At 43.7% G+C, this 26,053-nt stretch overlaps 1 protein-coding gene and 1 pseudogene across 1 annotated transcript in view; both read left to right on the forward strand.

Annotated features, from left to right (window-relative positions):
* Maml2 (mastermind like transcriptional coactivator 2) overlaps nt 1-26,053 on the forward strand; it is a 325,754-nt gene that overhangs the window by 22,016 nt on the left and 277,685 nt on the right. The gene's annotated exons all lie outside the window — the stretch shown is intronic.
* LOC102918935 (protein FAM162A pseudogene) lies at nt 20,341-23,192 on the forward strand (annotated as a pseudogene).

The following is a 26,053-nucleotide window of genomic DNA, read 5'->3' on the forward strand; positions in this document are numbered from 1 at the left end:
TTCTTTCTGGAGCTACCATGAGCTTGACCTCACAAGAGTGCTAGACACCAACTAGAATTACACTCTTGGAGGTGTTGAACAAAGTTAATGTGGGGCTGAGGTAGTGCATATAGAAAAATGCCCTTTCTCTCAGCCTTCCAATGAGCTATCTATCATACTCTGACTGTTCCATGGGACACTAAATGGCAGGAAGCATAGGCCAATAAAACAAGAAGCTCACACCACTTCATTCCATTTTCCCTTTTGTCAAGGTACAAGTATTTATTTGTTTGTTTGTTTCTCGAGACAGGGTTTCTCTGTGTAACAGTCCTGCCTGTCCTGGAGCTTACCTTGTAGACCAGGTTGGCCTCAAACTCGCAGAGACTTACCTGCCTCTGCCTCCTGAGTACTGGGATTAAAGGCGTGTGCCACCACCACCTGCCTTATTTTTTAAAATATTTTTATTAATTCTTTGAAAATTTAATACAGTCATTTTGATCATATTTACCCCCAATTCCTCCCAAATATAGTTAAGTCAGTCAGCATGCTAGCATGGAGTGGAAAAAGGGTTAATGAGCCCCACTCCTAACTGAGGAGTTACGGACAGTCGATGACTTCTAGAGGGTGGAGAGTCAGTTTTCTTTAAGGGTATGGCTTTTAGTAGGTTGGCCATGCTGCAGTGGGTGGCCCCACATTCCCAGGAGTACATGACCAGCACAAATTGGAATCAGTAGGCAATTAAACAAAAATAAAGAGGGCACAGAGTATTTCATAGATACAACCTAACCCATAATACACCTATGTATCCATGCAGTCTTATCTAGTTTGCATAGCTCTCGTCTCCTGCCAGTCATGAGGAGGTAGCTGCAACTTCTTCAGGAAAAGCTAGCATTTCTCACTAAGCAGTGCTCCTTGAAAGGTGGTTGCTTCTCATTGCTCCTGCTGCAGCTCCTGCTGCTGCTGCTGCTGCTGCTGCTGCTGTCATCCTCCTCTCCCTCCTCCCTCTCCTCTCCCTCCTCCCTCTCCTCTCCTTCATTATTATTCCCCCCTCCTCCTTCTCCTTTTTCAGTATCAATTTCGTTATTTTACCAAATTTCAAGTGATTCCTTCTGATAGCTAGACTTCTGTGTATAGAATCTGATTTGCTCATGGGCTTCATGGTAATTATATCAATACAAAAATTATCTAGTTATTTTTTTGAGGGAGGGAGAGTTATGGTGTTTCCTTGACTGTAGAACTTGAGTTCTAAACACTTAAAGTAGAGTCAGCATTAATTGGGACCAGGAAGATTTTTTCCTGAAAGGGTGATGGGACACCATTCCACACATGTGTGTGGTGTCACATCTTTGGCCTCTTGTAGCTACACATGTGCATGACTGTTCAAGGGTAGCAAAGAAATAGATTCCATGGCAGGTTGTAAAAACATGTCTGATGTTTTAAAAGCTTTTAGGAAGAAGAACTTATAAAGTTGAGCTCTTAAAAATCTCTGACAGCAAGATTTGTTGTTGTTCAAAAGTCAGATTTCAGCTGACATACTAACAGGATTTGTTAACTGTGACCATTATCTATTGCCACACAGCACACATTTATTGCTCTGAACAATTTCTGAGGCTCAAGAATTGGAGAGCTGCCTTGTGGAGCGGGGCTAGGCCAGGCTAGATCATGGGGTTTCAGCCCAGTCATTGGCTAGGGTTACAGTCACCTCAAAGCTTGACTGACGATGACAAATACGATTTCAAGTTCACTCACACAGTTTCTGGCAGGAGACCTCAGTTTCTCGGGGAATGCTGGCCTCCCTTCCTGCACTGACCTCTCTATAGGCTGCTGAGTCCTTAAGTCCCAATATCTGGCTCTCCTCAGAGTTGTTAATCCAGAAGAGGTAACCCCAAAGGGAAGTTACTGTGCTTGCCCACTTCCTTCAGAAGTGGCAGACCTCTTCTGCATATGCTCTTGGTCACATAGACTAAAACCTGAATATTTCACAAGAACGTGAATACCAGGAAGCAGGACCCCTGTGGGCCACCTTGGAGGTTACTTAACCATTAATGAATAAACACTGGCCAAGCACCTAGATTACCATGTTGCCTACAATTATATTATTGATGACAGGTTTGTTCCTGACCTGCATAGTTTGGCCACTCCTTCCTTTTGTAGATATGTATTGTCACCTCTGTATTAAGCACTTTCTAAATGTTGAGGTTAGATCAGAGCATGAAACAAACATCCCTCTCACGGTGATTCGTACATGACTTTATATTCTGCTTTTCATGTAACAAGCCCCATGGGCGGGTGGGCCCATGTCATTCGAATAAGTACGTGGACCTCAAACCATTGTTTCAGACTTGCCTTGCCCTTGACCCTCTTAAGCAGGAAACAGTGGTTGCCACTTTATCTACTAGAATAGGGTAGATTTTTTTTTAACATAGTTGGAGCAATCTAATCTCTCTGGTAACTGCTTTCTTCTGACTCTCTCAAATGATAGATTCTCTGTGTCAGACGACCAAAGTGTGGAAGTGAAAAACTTCAAAGAATTGAGAAACATCAAGCAAATTACTCAAGAATTGTAGTTTAAGGGTTGGACCATCTGGTATTTGAGGCATAACTGTCTTGTTAACTTGTTAATGTGCTCCTCAGAGTGTGTTGTTTACCCCTCTGAGCCTCCATGCTGCTGTTTCTAAGATGATAGCAACACCAGCCACTGTCTTGGAGTTGTCACCAGGGGTGACCTAAATCACTTATCTCAAGATCTGCTGTGTGGATGCAGTTCAATTCTACATACGTTTTCCTTGTTCTAAATACATCAGTGTACTGGCTCATTACCAAGACTCACTACTAACACTGCTGCCAGACCTTACCCCCTAGTTTAACCAAGTGCCCCGGATGCTAATAGGTGTATATAGCTTGACTTCCAAAGCAGCCTCTCCAGTATATCATCAGCCAGAGCTATTACTGCCTTTTGTATTTGTGATAAATCGGAAGACCAACTCAATCTGGGATTCACAAACCCATGTCTTTCCGTTGATCACCACCAGCTTAGCACTGAGATGCATACGAGCACTTCGAAATCTACCTGCTGGCGTCTCACTGAAGGAGTTCATGCTGTAGATGTTGCTATAAGGCTCCAGAGCAGGGTGGGAGAAATGCGAAGGACCTGAGAAGAAAGATACACATGCTCAGTCAGGGGTGTCTCTCTCCTTTTGTCAGTTTTTCACGGCTGAACTAGAAAGTCCATCTTTTCCACAGGGCAGCACTTTGCCTTCCTGAGGCAGAGTAGCCCTCATCTCTGGACTGAGCTCTCTGCCATCGTCTGCTCCGGCCTGACACCATGGAGAAACCGGCAGTAAGAATGGAGGGGCTCTGAGGACTGCCAACCCCAGAAAGAATATAAAACCCCAGCAGGCCAGGCTCTTCCTTCCAGGCAGGAGTGTGCTGTGACTTTTGAAGACACCCGATGGCTGGAGGCTCCATGCACCTCATACACACCCTCATTTCATCAGCCTCCACAGGGCAGGAAATGTGTACGCCGGAAATACATAATCCCTTGAGCCATTGAAGGATGTGATCAAATGTAATGAATTTCCAGGTAGCAGTGGGCTCTGCATTGGTTTTAAATGACAGCCTTTCTAAAAATACAAGAGGGCCAGCAGGAGGGAACAGAGTCTTTAGAGTTGGCCTAACCTGCCACTAGTTGGCTACAGGGCCTGGAAGGGGCAGGTATTTCTCGACCTATCCAAGCCTATGTGTGTATAGAATGGAAAATTGTCTGCCTGTGAGGTTATGTAAAACATATGACAATGTATTTTTTAAAAAATCCTAGGAAACTGCCTTTTCATTTTTTTTTTTTTTTTTTTTTTTTTTTTTTTTTTTTTGGTTTTTCGAGACAGGGTTTCTCTGTGTAGCTTTGCGCCTTTCCTGGGACTCACTTGGTAGTCCAGGCTGGCCTCGAACTCACAGAGATCCACCTGGCTCTGCCTCCCGAGTGCTGGGATTAAAGGCGTGCGCCACCACCGCCCGGCTTGCCTTTTCATTTTATACTCTACCAATTTTCTAAATTAATCAGGTCAGAATATTAAATTATTTTAGTTAAGAAAATGTCTTTAGTTCCCATGGCCTTAGTTCATCAGAATTTACTGATGAGGCCACTGGTGAGAAATGTGCTTAATATTCTGTGTCCCACCTGAGAAATCTGGGGTCCTAATGGCAGATCCCTTCCTCATTTTAATTTCGAGACACAGCTTATGGGGGGACTCTCATACTTGGGAGGTTTTGGGGGTCACTTTGGCTGAGTCATTTTAGGAGTTTATGTCTCTTAGCTTTGAGCACACTGCACTGTAGATGTCATGAAGCTGCAGTGCTTCTAGGGGATTTCCCCAGGCTTTGCCAGGCACTGAAGGAAGATTAGACAAGGTGCAGCCCCATTCTGTGGAAACCCCATCAGTCAGCCTTGTGTGTCACCCAAATGGAACAATTTACTACATTCCCAGGTATCACTTCAGAATGCATGCAGGGACAGGGCACCAAGGAATATCCGTGGAATGCAGGCCTGAAGCCGAAGGACAAGTAAAACCGGAGGGCTTGGGCAGATAAGAATACCAAGGTACTGAGCACTTAGCTCTCAAGTGTTACTAGCTGCCCACCAGGTGTAGAGGGCCTGGCCCTGACAGGAGTCTGACTGCCTTCTATAAGTTTGGGGCCATTGTCTCAGTTCCATCTGTAAGATGTGGCTTGAAGTCTTTGGTTACTATCTTGGCCTTTTGAGGATCCCTTCCCAGCTCCCTGCTCCACTGTCCATGCCCATCATCTCCATCTCTGTTCTAGTGGCCATGCCATCATCTCCATCTCTGTTCTGGTGGCAATGTCCATCATTCCCATCTCTGTTCTAGTGTCCATGTCCATCATCTCCATCTCTGTTCTAGTGGCCATGTCTATCATCTCCATCTCTGTTCTAGTGACCATGTCCATCATCTCCATCTCTGTTCTGGTGGCCATGTCCATCATCTCCATCTCTGTTCTGGTGGTCATGTCCATCATCTCCATCTCTGTTCTAGTGGCCATGTCCATCATCTCCATCTCTGTTCTAGTGACCATGCCCATCATCTCCATCTCTGTTCTGGTGGCCATGTCCATCATCTCTGTTCTAGTGGCCATGTCCATCATCCCCATCTCTGTTCTAGTGTCCATGTCCATCATCTCCATCTCTGTTCTAGTGGCCATGTCCATCATCTCCATCTCTGTTCTAGTGGCCATGTCTATCATCTCCATCTCTGTTCTAGTGACCATGTCCATCATCTCCATCTCTGTTCTGGTGGCCATGTCCATCATCTCCATCTCTGTTCTGGTGGTCATGTCCATCATCTCCATCTCTGTTCTAGTGGCCATGTCCATCATCTCCATCTCTGTTCTAGTGACCATGCCCATCATCTCCATCTCTGTTCTGGTGGCCATGTCCATCATCTCTGTTCTAGTGGCCATGTCCATCATCCCCATCTCTGTTCTAGTGGCCATGTCCATCATCCCCATCTCTGTTCTAGTGTCCATGTCCATCATCTCCATCTCTGTTCTAGTGGCCATGCCCATCATCTCCATCTCTGTTCAAGTACATCCCTAGAGTATCAGCACCAGCTGTCTTCTTACATGGAACTGTGATCATCACATCTCTGCTGAGAATCCTCACAACCTCCTAGTGTTTCACTTAGAATAAACTTAACTCCTTACCAAGGCAGTAAGGTCTGTGAGTGCTGGGCTCTGTCTCCTCTAGGAGGCTGGGGGGTGCGGTGCTGGGATTTGAGCCTAGTACCCACCATGCTAAGCAAGCACCCTATCACTGAGCTTCACCTCCAGGCCTTTTACACTTTTTCCGTTTGAGACAGGCTCTCACTAAGTAGCTCAGGCTTCTGGGAACTTGCTTTGTATGCTAAACAGGCCTTGAATTGTGAGCCTCCTGCCTCCTGCTCCTTGGTCGATGGGATTTCAGATCTACACCTCAGAACCTGGCTCTGCTCCCTCACACTCCTTCTTTCTCACTGTCTACTGGCTGCTAGCCTCACATGGATCATAGAACTCTCGAGTGAGTCAGGACTTTTCTTTGCATAGATCCCTGGGCCGTGTTGTCTCTCCCACACGCCACACACCACACATCCCACCTGGCTAGCTGCCACACACTGTCGGGTGTCAGCCTGAACGAAAGGCCAGCACTAGACACCCCCTCTGTAGGGTTTCCTTTCTGTCTCTTGGCCTCTCCCTTTTTCTTTCCCTTTTAATCATAGCACTTACTACAACTTTCATTTCTGTGTCTATTTACCACTCCCACCCCATTTAGTGGTGTGCCTTTCCGCACAGAAACTCCACCTTGTGGTCCTCACCTTCATGTCTGTGGTACACCCAGAGTTTTGAACATATTGCTTGCTTATGAATGATTGCATACACACCCTGGCTTGTTCTACTACAGAAGGACCAACAGGAATAGATATTTCTGTTTTCTGAAATAAATTCATCTTTCTAGACTATTCAATAGGATATACACAGTGCCTCACTTGCCCAAACTGTAACTCAAGGAACATACACCTCTTCATTTTATTCTTCCTTTTCTGAAGAGTTGAAGGATAATGTGTGGCCTGAGTGGCAGCAGGACTGCAGGACTGTAGTCCTGTGATAGGAAACCTGCACGCTGGACTTCACTGTTTCTTCTGGCTACCTTAATGGTTGAGATGCACCCGCGCTGCTCCATTTGAAATGGAATGTGAAGTTGTGTTACATGGATCTGAGAAGAGTTTCCCATAGCGGGCCCTTCTGCCCAGGGACTGAGGACTAGCTGTATAGCCCTACTCAGACAGGACTTAGAGCCAAATGTCCATGAGGACAGACCAGATTGCTGTCTTCTCTACTGAGCCTTATTGAGGCCAGGGAGGAGGAGATTGCACCAAGCTGACCAATGAGAGTGGGTGAACGGATGCCTCAGGAGGACAAACCAAGTGCCTCAGAATCTCTGAGGCCAACAAGACCAAAACATCAAAAGGTGTATGAGAGGGCCTATGATCTCGGTGGAAGCCGGATCTCAGGACATAAAGACTAATTAAAGTTTGAAGGAGATAACATTAGGATAAATGCAACAAGCACATGGGAAATTGAATCTCAAGAGGTAGGTAGAGTGAAAATATGTGTGAAATTAATTAGGTAAAATAGCAATGTGTTTTATAGGCAAGCATACCAGATCACTTAAAGACTTCTTGGAGGTACCATTCCCAGCCTTTGAGGTTAACAAAGACAGATGTCCTCCCCCACACCATCTCCATCTACTCTTTTTCTCTTATCCTTTGAGTAAATATGACAGTGTCCACACCCTCACCATGGGTGTCACCGCAGGTCAGATCTGCCTGTATTCTTCGGAACCTCTTCATTAATACACTCTCCAGAACTGAAGAAAGCAGTGCAGACAGGCGAACTTTGATTAGGGGCTTCAATCTATGGATCTCAGAAGGCTCCCTGGTGCCTACTGTAACCTCAGCCTTTACAGCGGCTTTGACTGATTTACTAAATTGGGGGTCAAGAATGCACTTCCTCCCTGGCTGCTGTGACACCCACTCGCTTTGTTAGTCCTCGAAAGGGTAGTCAGACTCACAGGGGACCCAGATGGAAGAGGTCTTCCTTGCTGCTCTCATGGCAACTGCATCTATAGGTCCAATAAGACAAGGCTGTTTCTGCAGCAGATATTTATTCTGGTCTGGGTATAAAACTAGACTAAGTTGTCTTCTAGGCAGAAAATGGAATGGTGTTTTACTCAGGGCGGGAACTCCAAAGGCAGGTGGGGGAAGAGTTGAAATGATCTATGCCTGGCCTTGCTTCCCTGTGTTTCAGGTTGTCCTGACAGGGTTGAAGTAAAGGGAGGGAGGTGGTAAAGCCACTGTGTAAAATGCCCATTGTGCCTCGCAGATACAGAGCTGGTCACCAAGCCGCAGGAAGGATGTTGTTATTGTCTGGGAGTGGGTGAGGCCTGCTGAAAAAAATCTGTGGTATGAGGAAATGTAAAACAAGTTTGTCTTGTTCTTATTAGGAGAGGGGATATTGAGCCGACTTAACAATACTGCCAAACCACCACTCAGAGTTGGACATATTGTCCAGAAAGACCTTAGCGGCACAACCTAGAAGGCTGCAGATGTAGAAACAGCTGCAGCGCTCAGCTGGGGGCACAGGCTCTGAGGCCACCTTTGACTCCTGTCTCTCTCTCATACACATTTTCCATCTTTAAATCTCATCAGCAGGGATCAGATTTAAGCAAGATCACAGCAGAACTAGCTTCAGGAGGCCTTAGAGGACCCCCCTTGCTTTAGCAACTTTACCTGAGATGTTCCCTTTTCTTTTTTTGTTTATTTAATCATTGAATAAGTAAGGACATTATAATATGTTGTTAGTGCTGGGGACCCAGGGTCTCATGTGCACTGTGCAAGCCTTCTTTCTGCCTCTGAGCCACATCCTCAGTCCCCCTCCCCCTCAGCATCACCCTGTCCTCTCCTGAGGATCCAACAAACAAAACTTAGAAATATCCGGGGCTGCGGGCAGGGATGGCTCACTTGGGAAAGAGCTCACTGCGCCTGCATGAAGATCTGAGTTCAACCACCAACATCTGTGCAAAAAGCGAGGGATGGCAGTGTGCACCTAACCCCAGCCCTGGGGAGGTGGAGACGGCACAGCCTCAAGGGCTCACCAGCCGGGCAGTCTCACCAACTGGTAAGCTGCAGATTTCTGGAGAGACCTTGCCTCAAAAACAAGGTAAAGAATGAAGAACCACCTGAAATCCAACTCTGGCTGCCACACACACTGTACACATATGCAAGCATATCCCCACAGCAACACACATATACACACCAAACAATGGAGATTCTTATGTGGATGAATGAGGCCTCCCCCACACCATCATGAATGAGGAAAGGAATGTGAAGGGGAAATGTAATGTGGTAGTGGGTGAAGCAGTTGTGTTTCGCGGAACTTTGGAATTATGGGTAGCTCACTAGAATACCAGTTACTGCCCCCCTCTATGCTAGACCCAGAGTGAGGAGCTGGCATCTTCATTTTTTTTAACAGTTTCTCAGGTAGGTGTTGATGTTAGAGCCCTTTGGAATTTGACTATTTGGGTTATGACCCCAGCTCTCCAATTTGGTAGTCAGGGATCATGATAGTACAGAACATCTCTACTCTAGGCTCATTCACACAGAAAACAGACATAATGATTATTTGATGGGCGTGGAATTGTGCACAAAAATATCTAGCACAATGCTAACTTATCTAAGTACTCAGTTTCTTAATTATAAATTAATATTCTCTTACTTGTGCCTACATAAAGAAGTACACATTTTAGATTTTTTTTGAAGGAGGGAGGACTGCACGTAGCTGTTACAATATTGTACAAGCTCACAATCTAGTTCATATTCCAATACAGCCATGGTATTGATTTCTGGGTCACGGTACAATAACTAGAGAACTGGAATTAGTTTCCAATAAGAAAACTCTTTAGAACTAATTCTTGCAACAGATTAAAAAAAAAGACAACATGAAAGAGAATAATGGTAACGACAATTGTATAACCAGTGAATGGTCTTAATATCACAGACTTGTATGTTTAAAAATATTTCAATGGTAAGTTTCATATTTTGTCTGTTCTATCATAATTTTTAAATGTGGCAGTTGACCTGAAGATTACACTCTGCCTCCCATTTAGTGGTCTCCTATAGTGTCTTTCATTTTAGCATAGAGCTTTGCAACTATTGTTCATATTATCCCACTTAGCTTGAAAAGGGACAGACTGTGAAAATATACCTTGTATAGAGCACATTCTAGAGTGAGTCCTGTGGGCTCAACATTGCAATACCAATCTGTGGTGAAGATGAATCTGGCAGTGTTTCAAGTTCCCTATGCTGGTTTAGAGTTCATTCTGATACACAAAACCCCAATCGTTTGGATTCTCATTGAGTGATTAAACAAGAAAATTCTCCTAAGCACTTTACCTGACGGTAAATCCAAATCTAGGTACACTGGGTTCCAAGGTCTGTAAGTAAGCCCCGTATACACTGATACACCCTTTTCCTTAACAACATTCTACATGCAAGACTGTGAAACCCTTCTGCATGGAATTTGGAAAAATCAACAGATGGTAGAGTTGAGCTTAGCTGTGAGAATCCCAGCTAGGCGTTAAGTTGTCTAGCAGTGTTCTCCAGCCCCTGCTTCCCTTGATGCCTGCTCCATCGGGGAGATGCTTCGGGTTGTACCTTGGGAGTTTGGGAATGATGGATGTTCAAGGCTGGAGATAATCTGTGAGTCACAATTAGGTTGCATGGGAAACTTTACATTAATACCTTAGATAATCACATTACCTCATGGCTCATACAATAGAATTACAGTGAATTATGATTTTTTTGTTTCTTCCTATAGTTCAGTTTCTTCTTTTGTTCTTGTGAGTCTGGGGCAGGCTGGAGTAGATTTCTATGATTTTTTAAACCATGTACATAGTGAGAGAGACAGAGTGGAATGATGAAAAGCCACCACGTCCAGGATTTGAATGTTCGCCTGCTTTTTAGTGTGAACTCTTGGCCAAAATTGTGTAATGTCTTTGATCTATAGTGTCTTTGTATATAAATGGGACGTTCCATGAAGGAGTATTAGAGAATTGAGTGAGATGACCCCTATAAAATACTTAACTTAGTGCCTTGAGATAGCAGAATTCTTTAAATGTTGGTGATTGGATTGGCTCATGCTTTTTGGCTTGTTTATTACTACTGTGCTATTATATAGTTCGTGTGTGCCTCTCTATTTACATAAGTGATATTATAAGGCTATTTTTTTAGTCTCATAAATTTTCATAAAGAATTACAGCTTACAGTTTGCTCATTTGATTGTTCTAACCACCGTGGGGAAATCATACTCTAGAGACAGCTTCTTTCCGCAAAAGGGAACAAGCTCAGAGAGGTGCAGCCATTAGGTTCAGATTGATTTGGGCAGAGCCAGAGTTAAATTGATGGGTTTTCTTGTTTTCTTCTTAGAATGTCTCTCTATGCTGCCCAGAAAGACCTTGAACTCATAATCCTTTTGTCTCAGTCTTCCAAGGGTCAGGTTTACCATCCTGAGCCTCCATACCTGACCATCTCAAGCACTTTCTCTAGCATATGAGAGATAGTATAAGTCACAGGGGCAATCATATTGCCAACCTAAGAACAAGGAAAGAAAGCCTTATGTGCTCCTTGCTTTAATAATTTGCTTATTAGAAAAACTATCCAAGAATATGTGCTTGGTGAATAGGATTACATTTTCTCTTTTCCTTCAATACTGAACATCTCTAACTTATGTTAGGTACTGTGGCTGCTTGAATGATGGTTTAGGAATTCCATGTGTTCTGGCAGTTTCAGGTCACATTGGGTGAGATTTGACATGCTCTAATCATGCCCAAGGTAATAAAGTTAACGAAATGGGGTCACCATAGCACTTTCTTGTGCAAAATTAATCTCAAAAGTTGTATTCATATTTTTATCTCTTCTAAGTAGCTGACTTTTACATGCTGATTACTTACTAAAACTTTTAATTTTTGAGACAATATGAGTGGGTGCTATTTTTTGGAGTAGAATTTCCTTTCAGCAATAATCATAGCATAAATTGGGCCACTTTTGTGGCTTCTGGGCTCTAAACATGACAGTAAGTATTCTCCATATTTGTCCTCTTAAACATTTTGGAAACTTAGAGAGTCTGGCACTATATGCATTTGGAAGATAGAATATCATAATAGTTAGGAGGGCCTAGGGAGGTATGTTTAGTTTCCCAGTACCCACATGGTGGCTCACAACTGTTTTTAACTTCAGTTTCAGGGATCCAATGCTCTCTCTGGCCTCCTTGGGTACCATGCCTACATGTGATGCACATCCATCCATCCATGCAGAACACTTATATGCATAAAATAAAAATAGATAATTTTTTAAGAATTCAAGCTCCACTATTAACTGAACAACTGGGGAAGAGAATTTCATCCTACGGTTCAAATTCTCTTTCCAACAAATGATGGTACACTAAGACCTACCTGACAACAGCATCGCTTGGAAGATTCTGTGAATAGGTAGAGATGGTACCTAGTAATCAGACATCATCACCATCACTACACCATCGTCATCTTATATGATAGGTCCCAAGGTCTCAAAATGAGGCTGCAAATGCCATGGTTATAGGTAAGACTGAATAAATCAAACTGTGAGCAGAATAACATATGGTAAACTAAAAGCACGTGCTTACTGGAGATTTTCTACGAAAACATCTATGGGGTTAAACTGGAGCAGTTTTGGAGCACGGTCTCTGAGTGTGAAGGCATTTTCAAGTACTAAAACCCAGAGGCCTTCCAGATCTCAATATTACATCAGACATAATTGGATTATTCAGTGGGAGTTACTTGCTCCAAAACCCCAAAAATATTCGTCCAGAACTTTCAAGACTTTGCTGGGAAACATCACTAAAGACACTTGGTTCTTTTCTTTTTTCACGTTTTCATTCTGTTTTGCTGAATTTAGCCAATCATTTTTTTACTTTACTTTATTCAGTGAATAATCTTGTTTGCTTATGTTATCACATATTTTGAAGATTATTTTTTAATTTTTAAATTATATGTATATCAATGTCTTTATGAATGCAGAGTACTTGTGGAAGCCAAAGGAGGGCACTAGATTACCTGGAGCTAGAGCTACAGATGGTTGTTAGCTGCCTGACATGGGTTCGGGGAACCAAACTGGTCCTCTATAAGAGCAGTGGGCACTCTTAACTTCTGAGTCATCTCTCCTACCTCTATTCCAGCATCTTTACAGTTGGACAGAAGGACACAGAGCAGAAGCATATGGCATATATGTACTTCACTGAAATGCACAAATGAGAATCATTCACCCACTAATTATTTGCTCGATGTCTAGTGAATGTAAGATAGCACATTAATATTTGGTCTCTGACTTTGAAGATTTCAGATTCTATTAAGAAGGTGGATGTCTTAGGGTTTCTATTGCTGTGAAGAGACACCATGACCACCACGGCAACTCTTACAAAGGAAAACATTTAATTAGGGTGGCTTACGGTTTCTGAGATTTAGTCCATTGTCATCATGGTGGGACATGGCAGCATGCAGGCAGACATGGTGCTGGAGAAGGAGCTCAGTGTTCTACATCTTGGTTTACAAGCAACAGGAAATGAACCGTTTCACTAGGTGTAACTTGAGCATAGGAGACCTCAAAGCCCACCTCACAGTCACACACTTCCTCCAACAAGGTCACACCTGTTCCAATAAGGCTACATCTCCTAAAAGTGCCACTCACTTGGGGGCCATTTTCTTTCAAACCACTACAGTGGAGCAAACACAAGCAAACATGCTTTAAAAATAAGCCAAAATAACATCATACCAAGCCTCCCCTCTACAGAGACGACTTTCTTTAGATTTTCACTGAGTTGAAGGAATAGGCATTTCTCTCAGAAATGGTTTTGGAAAGTGTCTTCTGAGACCATCAAGCACTTCTAACCCAAACTGTTGTTTGTTTTCAGTTTAATATTTTATGTCCAAAGCTAAGTTTCTCATTGTTAAAGTCATGATATAATTATAGCCATTGTTTATCACAATTATAATGATTGTTTAGGGAAATGATTGGGTAATAGGGAATACAATATAATCTGGTATGAAGTTGAGGAGTTGATATCAGAACATAGAATAATACCATAATTGTAAGGAGCAGAGGAAGCCTGAGTGAATCTGTGCTGTAGGCATGTTCATGCCCTGTCAAGGACTCTGGCCTCAGATACATGGGAAAATAGCAAACCTTTCCCCAGGTGAGGCTCAGAGAAATATCAATGCCTTCTTCTGGTCCATGTGCAGATGTTGACAGTGTGTACAGAAAATATCCACCATAGCTTTCTCCCCCACCCTCTTTCTGGCCTGAAGACTGTTCCCTTATAGGACTGTACCTACGGAGATTAGCTAGTCCTGCCTCCTCGTTCAGCTGTATAACCCTGCCTCCTCGTTCAGCGTCTGTATGTAATAACCCCGCCTCCTTGTTTATCTGTATGTAATGACCCTGCTTTCTTGTCTGTCTGTATGTAATGACCCTGCCTCCTTGTTCAGCAGTGTGCAATAACCTTGACTCCCTGTTCAACTGTCTAAAATAAACACACTAAACTTTTTTGGGGGGCCAGGGAGGGGCTGTGGTTTCTGTATCAAAAAGTCCAGTCCACCCAACCCTGGCTACTTCTGTTTCTGTGTATCTATGCATTTGTCTTTGCTTCATTCCCTTGTGACCCCTAGTCAGGTCCAAGTCCCTGGAGCCTTGCAAAGATATGGCACACATTCATTTAAATTGTCACTAGAAGCCAGGCGTTGGTGGCGCACGCCTTTAATCCCAGCACTCGGGAGGCAGAGCCAGGCGGATCTCTGTGAGTTCGAGGCCAGCCTGGGCTACCAAGTGAGCTCCAGGAAAGGCGCAAAGCTACGCAGAGAAACCCTGTCTCGAAAAACCAAAAAAAATAAATAAATAAATTGTCGCTAGAACAGATCTGGTTGACATTTAGACACCTAGAGTCTCGAATGACACACCAACTGCTCATATATATGTTTAAAAGGATTTAATTACATTTCAGAATTCTGTCATTGTTTGGTAAGCCACTGGATTCTTGTCTCCTCCTGGTTTAAGATATCACTGAAATATCTTGGTATAATTACTTCCATATTTTTCATTAGTATTCCATACTCTTTATTATATCCATTAACTGTCCTCAAATAACATGTACTCAAAGAAGTTGAGTCCAGTTCTGATGTTAGTCAATGCTACATTTTTCTACAGTGCTGTGTAAATTCTGAGCCTAGAATTGCAAAGGAGCCATCTTCCCTGATGGTGTGTAGAGTTTTGCCACAATTCCAGAGAGGAACAATCAATACTTAAAATCACAAGGAATGTGGAAAACTCCCACCCATACCTATCTATGAGTTACAGCCCATTTGTTCCTTTGGGCCTGGTAGTATCATGGTCCACGAATGGACAGAAATCAGATTGCTTTGTGAGAGATTATCATTGTGGGGGGTTTGAGGGAGCCCAGACACTTTATATGAGAAAAATCTGTCACCTCATGGATGCCAATCAAATCTGAAAAAGGGGTATAAAGGAAGAGGCTCCACTTTCAGGCGCGGCCACCCAGCCCACAGCTGAGGCACCTTGCCCCGGAGCAGACCTGCCGTTCTTGTTGGAGAACACAGCTGGCTGAAAGCAGTTCCAGCTTTGCAGACTGAGGCGTGTGTGGGAGCTGCAGCTTTAAGATGGCATGCTCCCCCTCAGGCGGTGCAGAGCCCCTGGGCTGCATGTGAATGGGAGTTTTGTATGAAGGTTGTGGTTGAGCCAGGGCCACTTGGTAATCAGGGCAGCAAGGCCCATTAATCCTCAAGGAATATACTTTACATACAGCCCTCACTCTTCTTTCAAAGTGAAAGTATAAGCAAAACTCTCCGAGCTTCTCCTGCTTTGATCTTACTTTAAGTTCAGTGCTGAGAGCAAGGAGATCGCCAGGACTATCTCCTTTCATATATGGTAATTAGCACTGTTCTCCAGGCTGGCTGCAGCCATGGCCTTTGCCGCTGGGAAGGGGGAGCGGGAGTGGGGATCAGAGCAATTGTTTGCTGTATTGGTGACTGTGATGTTGCCATGGGAAAGCTCAGGACTTCAGGGGAGTTTGTGTTTTGTTGGGCGAGATGCCAAGCTTCTGTGACTTATTACAGCGCCATGAGTGAGCAGGAGTGCACAGAACAGTATCCTATGTAGCCTCCTATGAGGGGCAGGGTGGCTCTCATCATGGGACCACAGAGGGTGGGTGTTTACTTAGGCTCAGGAGTTATCAACAGATCCAGCATTTTGGTAGTCTATGGATTTTGTCTTTTAGTTTTGGAGGAGAACCAAGTCAATTCCACATGCTCACACCCACTAAAAAGCAAAAATGTGTGTGCTTTACATATAAAGAACTCTTGTAAAGAATGGCACGCTCTCAGATAACTTACTCCACCCACAGTTGCTTCCTGATCTCCACACAGCCCCAAGAAAAGCACAAGTTCACAGTACCAACTACCTTAGTGTGAAAAAAGTTAAGTTGTTGATTGGAGAGGTTTCTTTTAAATAAAGTCTCCAGACTGGCTTTCCTGGACTTCTGCTGGTCCAGGATAGTTGGACATTTGAATTGCAGCTTGATCTAGACTGCTCTAGATGGGATGTTCGACCATCACTGAAAGCAAAGAATTTTTGTAGGAGTCATATGAAAGCTTAATATCTAGATTTACATAAAAGAAAATTCTGGAGCTTTGTGAACTATGTTACCCTTTCAGATAATAAAGCTTCCCTGTTAGAGGTAGTTCACTCAGCCCTTCATGTTCAGATGGGGTCTCTATTGTGTTCTGTGCCCTGTAGGCAATGCCTACAACTTCTCAGGCCATGTCTTCATTGTATTCTGTGCTCTGTAGACATTGCCTAGAAGTTCCTTTGGAGCCAAGTCTTTTGAAGCGTTCTCATCCATTCCAAGGAACTCTTGGAAAGGGAGAGAAATTCACAATTTCCACTTTTAGCCCCAAACAGATAACTTATTAACTCTTCCCCTTCAACACTGTGGGCCTGGAAGTGTGGATTCAGTGTGAAGCTTCACGTACAGGGCTCCCTTTTCTTCACAGTGTGTTTGAAGGGACAAACTTGTAGAATGTGAATACGCATACAGAGAGGCATGTTGAATGTTCTGAAACGCTGGGACAAGGTCTCCATTCCTCCTGAAGTTCACTTCGTCGGAGCAACTCATTCACTCTCTGGACTCACTTTCCAGTGTTTGTTGCTTGGCCGTTCCGTTTGGTTGCCAGGTTGGCTATTTATTTTCACCCAGTTTGACCTATGAGGGACAGATTTTGCACAGACAGATGTTTTTAGCTCCCTTAGTTTTCAGGGACTGAGTTTCCAAGTTCTGTTAACATTCAGAAGAGTTAATCATGAAAGTTGTGGAAACTTCTAACAGAGGGCAAATGTGTATCTTTCGTGGACTAGATGACTGGGTAGCAACTTACAGATTATCTAGGGCCCTTGAGAAGCAGACCATCCATTGGTGGGGATTTTTCCCCAGAGTTCTTCCATTTAATAGAGTTTCAAGTATTTTTTATACAGAATAAGCCTGTTTGTCATTATCATTAGAAGTTGAATGGACTTTGGGGGATGAGACAGCATAGGGTCATAGTAACAGAGAGTGCCACCACTCTTACACCCACACATGCATGGACTCCAGCATCATCAGCACCCTCCACCAACTGGACCATGTGCTGTGGCCACTGAACATGGATTGACACATCCTCACCACTGTAAATCTCGGGCTGATCTTGGTTTTGTACAGTCTGTGGGCTTTGATAGGTATATGACAACTCTGCCCTCCATTGTGGCATTGTGAGTCTTTGCAGCGCCCTCCAAACCCTCTGCACTTTCCATGTGCAGCCTTCCTTCCCTCTAAATTTGGACAATTTCTAATGTTTTTATTGTCTCCATGTTATTTGTAAATGCAATGGTTTTAATTTAAGAATATTATACTAAAATTTGGAAATTATACTAAAATTGGAAAGTGGTTTCTTTTGGTTGCTGACCTCTGTTTTTGCATCATGAAGTTGTTACAAATGGTAAAACCCTAGTTTCCTCTCTGCAAATGAGGATTTCTTGACTTAATAATGATATTTTGGTTGTTATTCTCAGCCCAGCGAATTGTAACTTTCAGTACTTTGAAATTTGCAAAAAGTAGTTGAGTCAGTAGCTTCTTAAGCAGAAGCCAAAACAACAGAGTGTGTGAGAGCACACACAGCACAGAGCAGCTGGATGCTTCTGTAGTGTGTAAGAACACACACAGCACAGAGCAGCTGGCTGCTTCTCTAGTGTGTGAGAGCACACACAGCATGGAGCCGCTGGATGTGTGTGAGAGCACACACAGCATAGAGCAGCTGGATGCTTCTGTAGTGTGTAAGAACACACAAAGCACAGAGCAGCTGGCTGCTTCTCTAGTGTGTAAGAGCACACACAGCATAGAGCCGCTGGATGCTTCTGTAGTGTGTAAGAACACACACAGCACAGAGCAGCTGGCTGCTTCTCTAGTGTGTAAGAGCACACACAGCATAGAGCCGCTGGATGTGTGTGAGAGCACACACAGCACAGAGCAGCTGGCTGCTTCTCTAGTGTGTGAGAGCACACACAGCATGGAGCCGCTGGATGTGTGTGAGAGCACACACAGCATAGAGCCGCTGGATGCTTCTCTAGTGTGTGAGAGCACACACAGCATAGAGCAGCTGATTGCTTCTCTAGTGTGTAAGAGCACACACAGCATGGAGCCGCTTGATGTGTGTGAGAGCACACACAGCATAGAGCCGCTGGATGTGTGTGAGAGCACACACAGCATAGAGCCTCTGGATGTGTGTGAGAGCACACACAGCATAGAGCCTCTGGATGCTTCTCAAGTGTGTAAGAACACACACAGCATAGAGCAGCTGACTGCTTCTCTAGTGTGTAAGAGCACACACAGCGTGGAGTCTCTGGCTGCTTCTCTAGTGTGTGAGAACACACACAGCATAGAGCAGCTGGATGCTTCTTTTTCCTCTTTGATGATCCCTGAGATCTTTCAGGTAGAGCCACCTCTCACTTCCTAAGTCCACCTCAGCCTTTACTAAGTTTTAGGTGCTGTTAGAAGGACTGTCTCGGCAGCTCTTATTTGTTGGTAATGTCCTTCATCACACCTCACTGAAACATGGTTCCTACCTGCTTACTCTGTGGTCCAGCCCATAGGAACTTCCTCTATGGTGGAGATGACTGTAATTCTAGAAGGGCTAGTAAAAGAGAGTACATCAATGTTATTCTGATATGATATGATATGACATTTTGATCAACTTGTGTATTGGTAATTTATGTGAATTTCCTATAAAGTTAATACATAAAGCACCATACATGGTCACCATTTGGGGAGGCAGTTCAGATGCCTGAGAAGGAAGTTCCGTTGCCTGTGGAAGGTGTGAGCCATATGCCCCATTTTTTTCACGTAGGCAGGAAATGTTAGTAGCAGCAGAATGTCACAACTACATGAATGGTCAATGTTTACCAGATGTTTGGTTTTTTTTTAAAGGTTCCTTAAATTTATTAAAGGTTGGCAGAGTCTGTCTAGAAAGCATCTTGGCAATATCTTTCAAGAGCTATAATAATATCTGTGCCCTTTGCCTCAGTAACTTCACTTCTGGGAATCTTTCAGAGGAAAGAATCCAAAATATGGAAAAAGTGATATGTGCAAAAATAATAAGCATTGTGGAGCTGTTTATAATGAGAATGGGAGAATGAGCCTGATATGCCACAGGAGAAAATGGACTGGCTGGCCTGGGAAGCCACAAACACAAGTTGCAATGTGAGTACAATGATGGTGTGCATCTGTCTTTTAGTTGGTTGCAAGTAATAGGCACAGACTTTGGCAGATGAGGGAAATAATTTATTATAAAGACATGGTGGGGGAGGGTTGTATAATCCCAAGCAGCCGAATAATCAAATGTAGAGAATGTGAGGACCCAGGGCAGTTCCAGCGCTCCTGGTAGGAGTTGCTGCCTCAGGGCACCTCCAGGGGAAAGTGCTCACTTTGTTCTCAGCACAGGAAGCCACCTTGATTGACAGCCACACACAGGAGTGGGCTCTCCTCTGGAAATAGGGATGTGTGGATGCTGAGCAGGGAAAAATAGCAGATGTACAGCCCATGGTGGAATGAGTTCTGTCTTCTTGTTGTGACACACAGTCAATGTGGGTACATGCAGAAACTGTTACTGCAGTAGACAACACTATAAGCCAACAGCATCAGAACAGAACATACCTTGACTGAATAGAAGCAGCTTAATAATAAAAATATCTCATAGGAGATTTGTAAGGATTGAGTGAGGTTGCATGTGAGAAAGTACATGTACAATTCCCAGTACAGACTACTAAAAGTACTTTTTAAATCTAAATAAAGGCTGCAAGGTATAAGGAATGAGGTTGCAATAGCTTTTTGATGTTTATGTTGTAGTCAACAAGGACTTGCTAAGCTATACATGTTGGCAGGTGAAAATAATTGTAAAAATGTGTGACTCGTGGCTCCACTTAGATTTTCTCTGACAGAGCCATTAATCTGTGTAAGTAAAAGTGTTAGCACCCGAAAGTATTATCTGAGTGTGAGTCCAAAGAATTACAGTGACTGGATAATTTTCCTAGCTTTTTGATTTGTTCTTGCATCTTCTGCTATGGTGTGTAAATTATAAATTAGAGTACTTAAAAGATGTAGCATATAAGAACTAATATATATATCGTATGTATATATATAGATATATACATTCATAAAGAACATTTGTTATATATGTATCTATATGAAATCCTGGTGATAGGCCAGAGAAAAATAAAGTTTGTTCCTATCAATTCATCATGGAGCACCCATGTCCCAAGAGGCTTTGCTTTAGCACTCCCACAGGTTGTAATGGTTGGAGTACCTGGGGTCTGTGTGGACAGTGGCTCTGTTCTGGACTCCATTGATAATCTCAAGGAGGAGTGAGTCACCCACAGAGCTGGGATGAGGCTGAGGAGAGGCAGGCTCACGGGGTCACATGCCAGGCCATGTGCCTCCTCACTTCATGTCCTCTGTGCCTCCACTTACCTTGCCCTACTGCCCCAATCTTGCTGACAAAAACAAAGTATAGTTATAATGACAGAAGAGAAAATATTTGCTTTCTTGCTTTCATTCTAGGGAAAATGAATGCTTTATTTACTCACAGAGTTTTAAAGTGGGATCTTGCTGTGTAGCAGAAGCTACTCTCAAGCTTGTGATGATGCTGTTTGTTCTGCTCCCTCCCCCAGTGCTGGGATTGCCAGTGCACACCACCCATCTGGCATTTCTTAACTGATATGTGTCGTCATTTTTGTGAGAGAATTATTTTTATTATTATTTGTATTTGCCAGACATATATAAGAATACATGGATCCTACCCTTTCCCGAGGACCTTCAGTCAGTTGGTACAAAGATCCTTCATGCCAAGAGGTTCATTCAAAAGCATAAAGATAGTTATAATAAATATTAACAATTATGAGTACTTACTATTGGCCAGAAATGAGCTAAGTAGTTGAACATCATATTATCAAAATAATCTAATGGAGTGAGTACTTATTCCCACTCACTGTAGAGATGTGGAAACTGGGCCTTAGTGGTTTTGATAAGATATCTAAGATCCCAGTGGCAACAAGTCTCAGAGCTAAATCAAGCCTGACTCTACAGTTCAAGTGTTCCACAGGGTTTATCTATGCAAATACCCTGCTGGTCTTTTTGCAGTCATCCTCAGTCCTCTTCCTGTCTGACTCAATGGCCAAAGCTTCTGGGGTCGTGAACCCTCTTATGATGTCACCTGATAGAGGGATCCTCCCTTTCTCCAGCCCCTTATCTTGCTTTTGCTGACTTCCCCTCCAGCCTTTCCACTGTGTGCACTGCAGCTCTTTTCCATTGTAAATAAATGTCCTCACACCCTGTTTCCCTGGGCTGCTTCTACCTCCAGGCAGGCTCTAAAGCAATGGCGATTCCCTATGATGAACACATCTTTTTCCTTTTCTTGATCTCCAAGGAAATGAGGAAGTCTGGTGAACCTGGAAACAGAATTAGGAATTAGTATCTATGTTAACCTAGCTCCAAACAGCACATTGCATCCTCTCTCTCAGTCCCTGGAATTCACACCTGTGCATTGAGACCCTCAGACAAAAGGGAGGCAACAATTTCTTAAGCAAGGCAGTCCCTGGAAGTAGCCTCAGTCGATTGGATGAATCCCTTGGTCAGTCTGGGATGGTGCGGGCGAGCTCTGAGACATGGTCCTCAGGGGTATCCAGAAGTGCACAGTTAGAGTTAAGAGTTTGGTTGCCAACTCCTTGTCTGTGTGAATATGTATGTGGGGTGTATGTGTATGTGTGTATGCATATATGCACGCGTGTGGAGGACAGACCTCCACCTGGGGTATCTTCTTCCCGCACCCTTCTCTACCTCATTCTTTGAGGCAGGTCTCCAGCTGTTACAGATACATGCTCTCATACCCAGTTTTTGTCTAGGCCCTGAAGATCCAAACTTAGACCCCCATGCCATCTCCCATGCCCTCACACACCCTGCAGCAACCTCCAACTCACTCTCCAATGCATTTCCAGAATCACCTCCCAGGTCCAAAACAAGAGAGAAAAGGGATTAAGAAGTCAGGGAACTAAACTAGGGTGAAGTGGATAGCATTTCCTAATTGTTTTAGGGTTCACTGGATAATCCAGCAGCAAACTGCCTGCCCCACCCCATCCCTAATATGTGCATTACTATAGTTCCTTTGCTTCTGACAACCTTTGCCTGGCTGTCTGTCATTTTTGGGTCCCTTCCACACATTCCCATCTTGCTTAGGCCTTTCTTCTTCCTGACTTCTGCCGTCACCACATCACCAACACAGATCAACACTGTCAAAAGAAATACTTCCGGCGCATTAGCGCCGGGACGCCGAGGGGTGCTGTGCATCAGAGGAGCAGGCAGCCATGGGGATCCTCCGCAGTCTGTGCCTGGTGGCTGGACATTGCTTTAGGTTATATGAAAGAAATGCCTCCTCCACTCTAAAGTCTGCCAGGAACACTGACTTGAAGAGGATCAACGGATTTTGCACCAAGCCCCAGGAAAGTCCCAAAGCCCCAACCCAATCCTACAGACACAGAGTGCCACTGCACAAACCCACGGACTTTGAGAGGAAGACACTGTTGTGGTCAGGGCACTTCAAGAAAGAGGAAGACATCCCAGAGACAGTCTCATTTGCAATGCTTGATGCTGCAAAGAACAAGATCCGGGTGAAGGTCACCTATTTAAAGATTGTCCTGACAGTGGCAGGATGCATCTATATGGTCTTTGAGGGCAAGAAGGCTGCAAAAAGACATGAGTCTTTAACAAGCTTGAACCTAGAAAGGAAAGCCCATCTGAGAGAGGAAGCAGCTATGAAGTATTTGTGCTGCATTTGAAAAACCTGGGAGAAAAATTGTAATAACAAGCCTGCATTGGAAAGAACGTGATACGAGATACACTTTGCAGACATACGCTTTGCACAGATTTATTCCACTTCCATATTTCTGCTGTAAAGGAACAAATAAATTTTCTTAAAGGAAAAAAAGAAATACTTCCAACACTCTTCAAACTGGGACCTCCTCATCTGCAACTGTATCATCCTCAAGGTGCCTCACCCTTGAACTCTCAGGCAGATGTTCCAGCATCCCATCTACCTCTACATTTATCTCTAAGGCCCTGTTCCTCCATCCCAGAGCTCACCAGGCTTAGCCTCTGGTCAGTTTTTGAATCTTCCCTCCTCTTCTTAATGGTAAATACTGTTTTACCCAAACCTCCTATCTGGCCGTGTTCCCCGACAGTTACCTTCCCTAGCACTTTCAGTTCCCTGAACAAGGGTCACCTTGTGTTGCAGTGACCAAAGAAGTGTCAGGCCAGTGGATCCTCTGAAAGCACCACAGACATAAGAAATATGGTTGAAGACACATCAACAAGACTAACAGGACTAATTGGTATTGTCTAAACACAACCAAATGTATAAAAACCATAAATTTAAGAAAATAAAACCCATGGGACATGGAGACACATGACTTTATCTCAGCACTCAGGAGGTAGAGCCAGATGAATCTCTGTGAGTTTTGGGCCAGCCTGGTCTACAGAGTGAGATCCAGGATAGCCAGGGCTACACAGTGAGACCCTATCTCAAAAAAATCACAAAAAATCAAGCAAGCAAGCAAGCAAACAAGCAAGAAAGAGAGAGAGAGAGAGAGAGAGAGAGAGAGAGAGAGGGAGGGAGGGAGGGAGGGAGGGAGGGAGGGAGGGAGGGAGGGGAAGGGAGGGAGGGAGGGAGGGAGGGAGGGAGGGAGGGAGAGAGAGAGAGAGAGAGAGAGAGAGAGAGAGAGAGAAAGAAAGAAAGAAAGAAAAAGAAAGAAAGAAAGAAAGAAAGAAAGAAAGAAAGAAAGAAAGAAAGAAAGAAAGAAAGGGAAGGCAGCAGGTAGGTAGGAATGGAGGAAGGGAGGAAGGAATGAAGGAAAGAAAATCCCTCATTGTCCGTACAATTATTAATCTGAAAATTGGCAATTATAGAGAAAAATGAAAGTATTTATCTCCTTTTCCTTCAGCAACACCGTTTCCATGCATACAAGCATCTCAGGTAAAGAGAAAATTCTTTACAATTTTTTTTTTAGGTTCTAAGAATAGAGGGAAGAGTTAAAAACAAAATCATCATTTTGCAACCACTAAGGAAAAAGCTAGTTCAGGCAAAGTTGTGAATTGTATAATAGGATTATTGTTCCTCTATTTTCTTTCCTACCATTGGGCCTTGAAGCCAGGGCCTCACACACACTAGGCAAGTGCTCTACCACTGAGCTTCATCCCCATAAATCTTCAGTGAAATAAACCATCAGATGAAAGCTTATAAAATTGGTCAGCGCTGGCTTGGAACCTGCTGCATAGATGAGAAACTCCTGCCTCCACCTTCCCAGTCATTTGGATTACATTTGTTTCATCATGCCCAGTTCATTTGGTGCTGGGGATAAAATCCAGAGCTTCATGCAAGCACTCTGCCAATCAAGCTACAGTCCCAGCCCTAAGTTAAAACTCTGAGGGGGAAAACTTTTGAAAGCCCCTATACCAGAGTTTTTACTCTTCCCATCTTCCCTTCATGTCTGGGTCCAGCCCATCCTCAAGCTTGAGCCATGCTAAATTAGTTATCAAGTCAATAATGCCCACAGTGCCGTAGTGTGTGCATACGAGTTGATGATGTTCACTGCTTTGACACAATCAGCAGGGAGCCACAGTGAGGATTCAGGCTAGATGATGATTCTGCTGGGCACTGAAGGAGCAAATAAGACACTGTATCTACTTTACCACAATTTTCCCTTTTGTCAAATGAACATAATATAGTGTTCTTTGACTGGTCAAGGGCTAACTCAGATACCATGGCTCCTTCCTTGGCACCAACCCAAGGAGCTCTTCCCCGTTTGCAGTTGAGATATAGAAGTCAGTAGGTCTCCCACATGAACCGTCTTCAAACGTCCTTTGGAGTTGAACAGCTGCCCCAGAATCCTTTTCTCACTTTAATCTTATTCTCCCTTTGTACTTACCCTATGAACATCCCTGAAATGTAAGCAGCTGAGGCGGGGTGCTTTTCAGCTTCTTTGCTGTTGAAATGATGTGATCCATTAGATGGTCATGAAGTCAAACTAGTGAGCTGCAATCTACATTTAAATGGAATAAAAGAAATGGGCGTGTGGTGCACAGAAAGAGAAATCTTCTCTGAATTTCTGTGGTACTTTTGTGTCTCTGTGTACACTGGGTATAATGGGTGGACTCTAAAGGTATTTCCTGCTGTGAATTAGTAAAAATTAAAGTATGAAAGCCATAGTTTTGGAGAGTGTAAAACCAACCAAAACAATCAAATAAGCAAACAAAAATCTAGTGCATTACAAATGAATGCAGTAATTTACGAAAATCTTAATATTGGGGCAGATGCATTAGCTTTATTTTTAACAGCACCATTGAGTACTTCTATGGTACATGTACATTGATGGCAGAAAAAGAGGAGCAGGAGGAAAAGAAGGAGGAGAGGGGAGAAGGAGAAAAAGAAGAGAGTGAGAGAAGGAAGGAGAGTGCATGAGATTTAGCAGTAGTAATTTGATTGAACCACAATTTAGTTTAATACTCAGTTGGGATTTTATTAAATCACGTGGCTACATTTTTAAATCACTGTTGTGCCGCCAGGTTAAGTAATGATGTAGGCTTCTGAGCCTCTTGCTATGAAACATTCCAGATGATGGGCGTTCAGTTCACAGGGCCTGCTGTCTGGGACAACTCTTAGTGGTCAGTAGGGCAGGCACAACTTCCCGTTTACAGCCCAGCCTGCTTGTGAATGCAGAAAACAGCCGCTGATGTACTTGGTGCATCTGGACTTAGAAAGTCATTTGAAAAACGTCCCGTTCACTTGTGTGTTTCT

The sequence above is a fragment of the Peromyscus maniculatus genome, chromosome 7, assembly GCF_049852395.1.
Source record: "Peromyscus maniculatus bairdii isolate BWxNUB_F1_BW_parent chromosome 7, HU_Pman_BW_mat_3.1, whole genome shotgun sequence".
Taxonomy (NCBI): Eukaryota; Metazoa; Chordata; class Mammalia; order Rodentia; family Cricetidae; genus Peromyscus; species Peromyscus maniculatus.